Source organism: Lagopus muta, chromosome 5 (assembly GCF_023343835.1).
Source record: "Lagopus muta isolate bLagMut1 chromosome 5, bLagMut1 primary, whole genome shotgun sequence".
In the NCBI taxonomy this organism is placed as follows: Eukaryota; Metazoa; Chordata; class Aves; order Galliformes; family Phasianidae; genus Lagopus; species Lagopus muta.
In genome coordinates this window covers 33,765,032-33,773,519 of record NC_064437.1, presented here as the reverse complement: position 1 = coordinate 33,773,519, position 8,488 = coordinate 33,765,032, and the positions used below count along the sequence as shown (strand labels likewise).

Genomic DNA, 8,488 nt, shown 5'->3' with positions numbered 1-8,488 from the left:
GGCCTGTTTATTTGAACATACAGACCTTGCATCTCACTTCTGAAATATGTGAGCCCTGTATAAATTTAATAGCATTCATTTTCAATCCGCATCACTGCTGTTGCTAGCCAGGAACAGCTTCATTACATGGCCAGGGTTGTGAGTGCAGTACCCTGCACACGTACCTAGGCATATTTGAGCCTAAGGTAAATCGTGCATCAGCAGCAGGGGAAGAAATATCTGCAAGGAAAATATTTGGGGAACTAACTCACACTGAGCACTACAGTGCTACAGCAACACCAGGATGCTCTCAGCAGGATCAAATAACACTCCAGGCTTCGGGAGAGCAGTTAAAGCCTCTCTGACTACAACAGAATGGACTGCAGTCAGAGGTGTTGGTATTTCTTTCAGCCTTAAATTCAGACTGGACTACTTTCAGAGGAGTCCATCAAGGGATAACTAAGTGGAAACGAGTACTGTACTCAAGTTAGAATTCTTAGCAGCTTAACATTCACAATATGCAAATTTTTATCTTACTAAATTGGTTATGCATATGGCAAATTTCAGCCCTATTTTCCCATTATCTAGACATCTTATTGTGTATTTATTTCTTTTGTTCAAAAGCTGTTGCTTATTTTTTCTCTTCATTTGTAAAGTAACAAAGAAGCGCACATCAAATTAACGTTTTCCCTTTCTGCAGCATGATTCCTTTATATCATCACTTCAGACAAATTTCTCACTGTTTAATGACTATCCCATTTTAATGTCCCTGATGTATACTTCATTCCTCTGGGAATCTTAAAGCAGAAAATTGAGAACATGAACTTTCCTTTCAAGCTGCCCTTATCAGCATTCTTCAAAAACATGCCTACAAGAAACCAAATTAGTCTACCAATATCTCTACATAACTGCCTTAAAACCAGGTTCGCATCGAAGAGGAAAACTTCCCACAAGTACCTCCTGTTTGTCTTCTTGCAAAGAGTTAAGTCTTACACTATTGCAGTCACAGTTTGCAATGCTGTCCTGTTGTATCTCTATTTTAATAAATATTATGTACGTAGTATTAGTAAGCAGCAATGCAAAAGCTGATGCATTTTTTTCACCTTATGCCCTAGCAAAAGGCATCCATGATTCCCACCAAAACCACTCAAACACTTCTAGGTCATACGTTTCTCACTTCCTCACTGCTGGGAGTGACTTAAAGTTCCCCTGCTGGGTTTCCCTGGCTGAAAGATGCTCTGCTAACCACGGACACACAGCCCCCTCTGCCAGCAACTGCTAGAAACTCTCCCTACGTTTCAAAACATTTCTTTTAATTGTAAAATTCAAAGCAACCTATTTTTAATAACCATTTTTGAAGTCACTTCTCTCAAATCTGTCACAGATATCTCTTTCTGCCCTAAAGTTTTAAAAGATTTTAATTACATCTGTTCCAAAAGCTGTGGCAACGGCTATACTAGAAATATACTCACAGGATTTCAGTACTTTGTACAACTCAAGATGGCTATCATAGAGCATCAGTGGTGAAAGGATTCCAAATGCAGGCATAATATTTAAACAAAGCTGCAGACACATCAATAATGGAAATCTGGTGAATCACTTACTCCTGACTCACAGGAATGCTGAATCCAGTATCTCTATTAGTTTCCTGACAACACGGATTGCTTATAGGCAAGACTGATATCACCACCTATTATTAAGATTGCTCACTATTTCCTATTTTGTAACCCCTGGTTTCTGTCTTTTCATACCTTTACCATCTGAAATGGATGTAGTATAAAGTTTTCCACCTGAAAAATTTTTAAGAATTCATTACTTCCAGGACTGAGGTTAATGACAAACAAAACATTTTTGCCCATCTTTTCAAGGAACTAGAATTCTTACTGAAAATTCTTTCAGTGTTCTCTTATTCCACAGGAGCTTGAATGCTGGAAAAACAGAATTCATACACTGCGTGAGGTAGTTTAAGACCTCTACTAACAGATAATGTTGTCCCAGTTGGCTGCATTCTTAACTCACAAAAGATCCTGACTTAATTGGTTAAAATGGCAAGGCCAATGGCAGAGCCAACCAGCAGTAAACTCCAAGGTTATTTTCTGCTGGGATGTCTCATCCTCCCGATTGCACTGCCTGGCATTTCATTCAGCAAAAGCCATTAGTAAAAAAAAAATTAAAAAAATCTAGAATTAAGATTTGAGATTTATTTTCCAGTATCATCTGTTTCCAGATACACTTTCAGGTCACAGTCACACAGTGCTACCCACACATTCTGGTTAATTAGGTATGGATACAGAATGGGAATACAGAGCCCATTGCTTGGAGACACTTCAGCACAGCCACAAGTCTTTCAAACACACAGAGCTGCAGCTCGAGATCAGTGAGCACAGACTTCAGGTTTCACAGCTAGCTTTATAAGATCAGCTTAACCTTTGATCCACATGCTATCACACAGGTAAAGACAGAAGCAAAGAGCTAGCTATACATCTTTTTTCATTATATTATCAAAAAACATATAGAATAGCAAAGAGCAGAGACAGACCTGTATGTTATGATGCGGTGCTGGCCAGTTGGAAGGGTACCATAAAAGCAGCTATGCAGTTGTGGGGTTTTTTTGTAAGTTTGTTTTTGTTTTTAAGACAATTATAAAGGTTAGTCTTCTTAAAACAGCCTGTATTACCACCTCTTGTGGAATCCACATACCCAGACAACAGAATAAACAGGCTTCCCTTGCTACATTTCAGATGTAGTTGCTAACTGAAACCAGCAGGACTTCCCAGTTGCAGTTGCCATTTCAGGTAACATTTGCACCTGATGTTTGTAGAGAGGTGAGCTAAGTGTTTCTGTGTTGACAACACTTTAAGTGCTGACAGAGAAAGAGAAAAGCTCTTACCTGCTTCTCATACCCTGAGCACTCTCACTCAGTTACGCAGTATTTCTTTCTAGCCTGTGGCCTACCTTTCTCATAATGGTAAAAGCATCCAAGAAGTAGAACTACCCATCTCTAAGCTGAAAACTTTAGATCAAGTAGTTCTTCCAGCCCAGGATTTTTACGTTTGGTAGTTTCAACTCCAACAAGGAATCACAGCACCAAGAGAGCAGCCTGAGCAACGTTCTAATCCTACACTGAAAATCTCTAGGCTGTACAAGGATTGTCCATCTCAAAACCAGACAGCAGCCTGCTGTTATCCTCAGGTGAAATTGCTTTTAAAACATGTGCATTCATAGAATCTACTGCTAGCACGCCAATCTCATCAAGACAGATTTGCAACTCAAGCATGCATGTGAACTAAGAAATAGTTCTTGACAGAAACACTAGAGAACACAGAAGCGTTGAGGTCTAATACATACACAGAATCAAAACAAAACAAGAGGGTAACTGCTGGAAAAGACAGTCAAATACCATAGCATCATGCTCCATCAGTGACAATCATCTCCAAAGAAAGCTACAGCACAGAAAAAGGGTTGGACAGTTCAGATTTCTTTTTTTAACTGCAGCATTCTGCTTCTAAGAGTCATGAAAATAGACCAAAGTAAAATAATTAGATGGGAAGTCAGCACAGTCTCAAACAACAGACTTCATGGTGGATAGTACATGACTTCAAAGGCAGCAAGCAAGAAAAACAGGGGTGCAAAGGCACGTGGAGCACTTTCAACAGTGGAAAGATCAGCCTGCTGTTCACATTCAGGACACTCATCAGGTCACTTTTGCAGTGCAGTTGTCCTGCACTGGCCTGTTGCTTATGCTGGAGTCATTCAGTTGTGAGAGCATCGTGCTGCTCCTGCTGCAGCCTTTCACTGTTGCCAGCTCCTGAATTACTGGAAAATTACTCAGCTAAACAGCATGAGGGTAAAGGAGAGAATCCCAGAATTTCCCCCGTTACAGATGAGAAGGAATACTTCACTGTTATCTGTACAGAAAAAAATTAAACTCACGTTACTTCATTTATGTACCATAGTTTTTAAGTAGCTCTTAGGTTATGAAAAGAATGTTAAAACAGCATGAAATGGCTGGATATGGTTACATGTGAACTCAAGAAAGTTTGCACTAAATAGTTTCATTACTAAGTTAGACTTCATTGCTTGCAGTATTTTTTCCTCTATCTTGTTTCATTCTATGAAGAAACTCAGGTTTCATTATTCCCCAAAGATTTTGGAAAATAGCTGTGAAAAGTTAATTTAGGGAATGAAATCAATGCCTCAGTCATTATCGCGTGAACATAGTTCTGGTAACGAATGCTCACAGCAGAGTTTGAATCTCAGACTGAAATGTGCCAAACATTGAACTCTGTAAGTCAGCTTGAGTTTGTTTCTAACCATCTGTACTGATACGTAACTTCATGGGAGAAGCAGTTTTCCTAAGAATGCACAACCCTACGCAGGTTCTACCAGCCTGAGATTTCAGCCAAATGATTCCCTTTTTAGGAAGCATTCACAATTTTTTTTTCCCAGCATTTCTACTATACGATATTCTAGCATCTCTGCTATATTACCACAAAACATCCCTAAGTGGTTCTGTACCTTTCATGACTTTTTATATGCTCATTTTTAAATCTCAACTGTATAGCAAACAAAACCAAACTCAAAAGATATGACAAAGATTTATCTTCTAAATGTGCCCACAGAAATGTCACTGAGTCTTCTAAGAAGTCATTCAGGTACCTCTTCCAGTAGCTGATATTTTGCCAGGTCTCAATCCTTATCTGTCAGAAGAAGAACATGCTAATGTTTGCAAACTGACAAAAATTCATAGGATGCTATAGGCTAAAAAGCATTCCTTAAAAGGACTTCAGTATTTCTAATAGCAGTACCCCCAAAAAATTCAACGGAGGTTAGAATCTTTCTAGAAGGTACTGAATGTAAATAATAAAGGCAGTTTCTAGCAAAGAAATTGCAATCAAGATGTTCAGATGCTACAGAGGAAAACAAAGGTGGATGAGAAACAAGGCAGAATGAAAAATAAAACATCTGAAGTCGGATCAAGATATCTTTGGTCAATGACTTTTCTCATGAGCCATTTTTGGGAAGTTATTAAGTGTCTTATCCCAGCAACAGTACCCAGAGCCTCTCAAGTAAATATATAGCATAAAAGCATTCTCAGTTGTAGCAACCCTGGTTAAGATGCATTTTGGAACACAACAGGTCTGTAAAAAAGAATAGAATATGATAGAAAACTTATGTTGAGTCAGAGAATTCTGAGTTCTTCTTTTATACTACTTTCTTTTACATCTTTATCATATCACATGTACATGCTACAGAGTTTTTTTTTTTTAATCATCTAAGAACATTAAAAAAAGAAAAAAAAACAGCAGGAGGTCCAGATAGTCTTATCACAGGTCACATTCAGGATAGGACAGCAAACATTAAGTAGTTTCTAAAAGAAGTCTAGAAAGACCATTTATGGCACAAGTCAATGAAGTTATAAGGAAACTTCTCAAGGCTTCCATGCAACGTGCAGCTCAGGGAAGCTTTCCACAATCTCTCATAAAACCTGACAAAGTCCTAGGGATGGGTTGGAAATTCAGTCAGGACCCCTGGAGTGGCATCAAAGGACGAACAGTAATGTTGCCGTAGAAGTCTACAGAGAGCATGAAGTAGAGCTTCAAAGTCAGCATACTTTGAAGTATAACTCCTGTCAGTACAATATGGCCCTATACCTTTTATATACATAGGAAGTTTACATATTAATGTTCACATGATGGTAAATCGGAGGACTGCTTCATTAGATTTGAAGGAGCACTTCTCCTCAGGCAAGGCCTCTGGTTTGACTCAGATTGAATTACAAAGCTAAACAGAACAGGAAGGATCTGTGCTCCTAATTCTGTTTGATAGATCTCTTTGTCATTTTCAGATGCCAGATTGAAGATAGCCGCCTCTTCCTTGGCAAAGAACAGCACTTTTAAGCTCCAGGCTATCAGAGAGAGCAAGCCTACAGTACGTGCACAGACTGACGGTTGCATTAAGATGTTTCCTGCCACTTTTAAAAAACTTATGGCAACCTGCTCATTATTAGCCTTCCATAGCTGCCAGTAGTTCAATTGAGGGAGATGAAGTAGAAGTCACAGCTGAGGGTGCTCTGGGCACAGCACAGTAACCACGTACCTCTGCAGATGTGCTGTCTGGGGAAGTTGTCCTATGGGAATGGGAGCGCAGTTGAATGGCGATTGCACAGATTGATTGGAAAAAGTCTTCAGGAAATTAGTTCTTTTTTCTCCCGCTCTTTCTGAATCTGTAGGGATTTAAAAGCACGTCATCTTCATAAGAGTTTTGTGTCTAGTTATGGTTACTGAAATCCTTTATCCTAATTTGCTGTACAATTCCCAAATTACTGATTAAGAAGAAATAGACAAAATGTGAAGGCACATCTGGGAACATTTGGAGGCCGTTAGCAGAATAAATTCATGGCTTACGTTCTGTTATCCATATTGAGTGTTTGAAGGCAGCTTTCGCTTTCTGCAATTTAGCAGGTGCAGGCTGAATGGACTTAAAACATACTTAAGTCAATATACAAGTGTCCACATGCAAAAATATATCAGCTTAAATAAATGTAATACCATTCTCACTATGGAACTACCGTACCTTGGACCTGCAGCTAAAAGCTCATAAGTTCTGTCCCCTGCATCACACTTTCAAATGCACTAAGCAACGTAACAGTTGGAATATAAACACAGGTACAAGGTTTCAGGAGTTCTCAAGGACTCAGCAACCAAATGCTGTTCTGGTAGTAAGAAACAGATCCCCAGTGCTCAGACATGTCTGATCCACTATGGCTCTGACACAGGGCTTTTCCCAAAAGAGCTTGTACACACTGAAAAGAGAAATAGTACACTTCCCAGGCACTCTAGAGGAAATGCCAGTATTATTTCAATAGGACAGCATACATACAGAATCTAAAAAAAATGATTAAAATAATGACACCTAGTACTTACTGAGCATTTATTCCACAGAGCTCAAAACACTTAGGGATCACATCTCAAACTTCAATAGACAGAAGAACAGAAGCAGTCTGCCCAGGACAAAGACAAGTCAAGTTAGAGTCCCCTTGTTCCGTTTTCTAGCCTTTATTCTTGACAAAACTTGTATTCACTATGTCTTAACAAGGCCCTAATTTTTCCATAGATGTTAATTCCTTAAGACAATTATCCTATAAAACAGATGACCCAGGAAAACAACTGCAAAAAATTAACTTTAAATAAACAGCTCCTTTTCACAATGGTTCAAGTTGAAGAACTCACACCAAAACATCTGCAGCTGCTGCTGAAAGCTCCTTTGCTTGTTTATTTCAGGCTGGCCAGACTGTTAACTGGCAATCAGGTTAGGAATTTGCAGCTGGGGGGCAGAACAAAGAAGGGACGAAAATCATGCTGATTTGTAATAAATCGTTGTCACCTGGAATTATTTCAGGGCAGCTGGAACACACAAGTGCTCCAGATTCTTTCTGGAGATAAGGTTCTATCCCTGAAAACAGACAGACATGAGGGAGCAGGTATGAAGTGGGGTACGTGAGCTATAAAGAGAAAAAGGTCATACTTTTTTCCACACTTATCCCACTTTTCCCAAATCCTCACTATTACAATACTTTTTCAGAAGGTTGCTCTAAATTATTCATTGCCAATATCTTCCCTTGCCCCAAGATTGCTTGGCTGAACACATTCATTATCTAAGCTGATACCACAACTCAACCTGAGGCTTTTAAAAAAATAATAATTATATATGCCTCCTGAGGTTTCCCTTACTTTAGAACTGATTATTTTTCAGCTGTTTTTAATTATTTTTAATGAGCAGTCTGAGAAGACTCAGTAAGCAGAATCTCTCCATCTGGGCCAATCACAAGTCTGAATTTTATCTTGGTACAAAAATGTTAAAATAAACATAATTAAAATGTTTATTTGTTCCGAAGGGACACATAATAAACAATACAAAGAACATCCACAAAGTGGTATAAATAATAGGAATAAACAATCATGGATTAGTAATGCAAATGTGGAATTTCCATATTCACACCAGCACAGGGCTGAAATAGTAGCAGAGTCTCATGCCCATGGTGGTGGTAGCCACCAGTCTGCAAGGTGCATGCACAGCAAGACAAGACTGAAGCACCAGGGAGCAAGACTGGCAAGGTGACCTCCAAAGAAAGAAAGAGATGAGCTTGTGCTCTGCAGAGTAGCTTGGTTTAATGTCTTCTATGTCTTCTTAATACCTCTTTTTACCTGAATCACTCATTTGAGGAGGAGGTTGTTTGGGTTGTTTTTAGTTGCTTCTTTTCTTTTCTACTTTTTTTTTTTGTAAGGTACAATGAATGTGTTGCAAAACAAAATAGTATTTGGAATTTGACCTTCGCCTTCTCTAAATCTTTTGGTCATTTCAAATGAAGTTAGCTGTATAATCTGGAAAAAAAACTGATCTGAATGAACCGGTCTTGTCCTGCCCTAATCTGTTTGTGGCGATTTCAACTCTTTCAAAAGAAAACAAACTAACTCTAAGGTCAATCAACTACAAGATCCTGAGGCTT

The 8,488-nt window shown here is 38.8% G+C and overlaps 1 long non-coding RNA gene across 1 annotated transcript; it reads right to left on the bottom strand.

The window, feature by feature from the left end:
• Positions 1 to 2,189: 2,189 nt before the first annotated feature.
• On the bottom strand, positions 2,190 to 7,124 carry LOC125693163 (uncharacterized). Its single transcript, XR_007377004.1, has 4 exons — positions 6,906 to 7,124; positions 6,079 to 6,205; positions 4,639 to 4,679; positions 2,190 to 3,887 (listed from the first exon to the last, which is right to left on the bottom strand). It is a non-coding gene; the product is annotated as an uncharacterized LOC125693163 (long non-coding RNA).
• Between the last annotated feature and the right edge of the window lie 1,364 nt (positions 7,125 to 8,488).